The 338-nt window shown below is 21.6% G+C and overlaps 1 protein-coding gene across 4 annotated transcripts in view; it reads left to right on the top strand.

The window, feature by feature from the left end:
• LOC107609448 (GDSL esterase/lipase At4g26790) overlaps positions 1–338 on the top strand; it is a 17,373-nt gene that overhangs the window by 1,022 nt on the left and 16,013 nt on the right. The gene's annotated exons all lie outside the window — the stretch shown is intronic.

The following is a 338-nucleotide window of genomic DNA, read 5'->3' as shown; positions in this document are numbered from 1 at the left end:
TATGAAAAAATAATTAATAAAATGGAATTATTATTTGAAGTTACCTATAAAAGAAATAAGACAGAAAGAAATTGATTTTGTTCTATTTTAAAAATAATTAATAAAGTGGAATTATAATTTAAGAAGAATCTTATGATGTACTAATTGGGAAGTATAGTGCATGGTCTAAAAGAGATCATCATCATTTTTGTTTTTTAAAGAAAGAATGAATTGTGTCACTTTTATGTTAGTTATTATAGTATAAAAATAAAAATAAAAATAATTTGTGTCAGAATAATTTAAGTGTCTTTACCCAATTAAGTGGTGCATGTGTTTTTTTGGTTTTGTTTTCTTGTCTT

The sequence above is a fragment of the Arachis ipaensis genome, chromosome B07, assembly GCF_000816755.2.
Source record: "Arachis ipaensis cultivar K30076 chromosome B07, Araip1.1, whole genome shotgun sequence".
Taxonomy (NCBI): Eukaryota; Viridiplantae; Streptophyta; class Magnoliopsida; order Fabales; family Fabaceae; genus Arachis; species Arachis ipaensis.
This window is presented reverse-complemented; position numbering and strand designations above follow the sequence as displayed.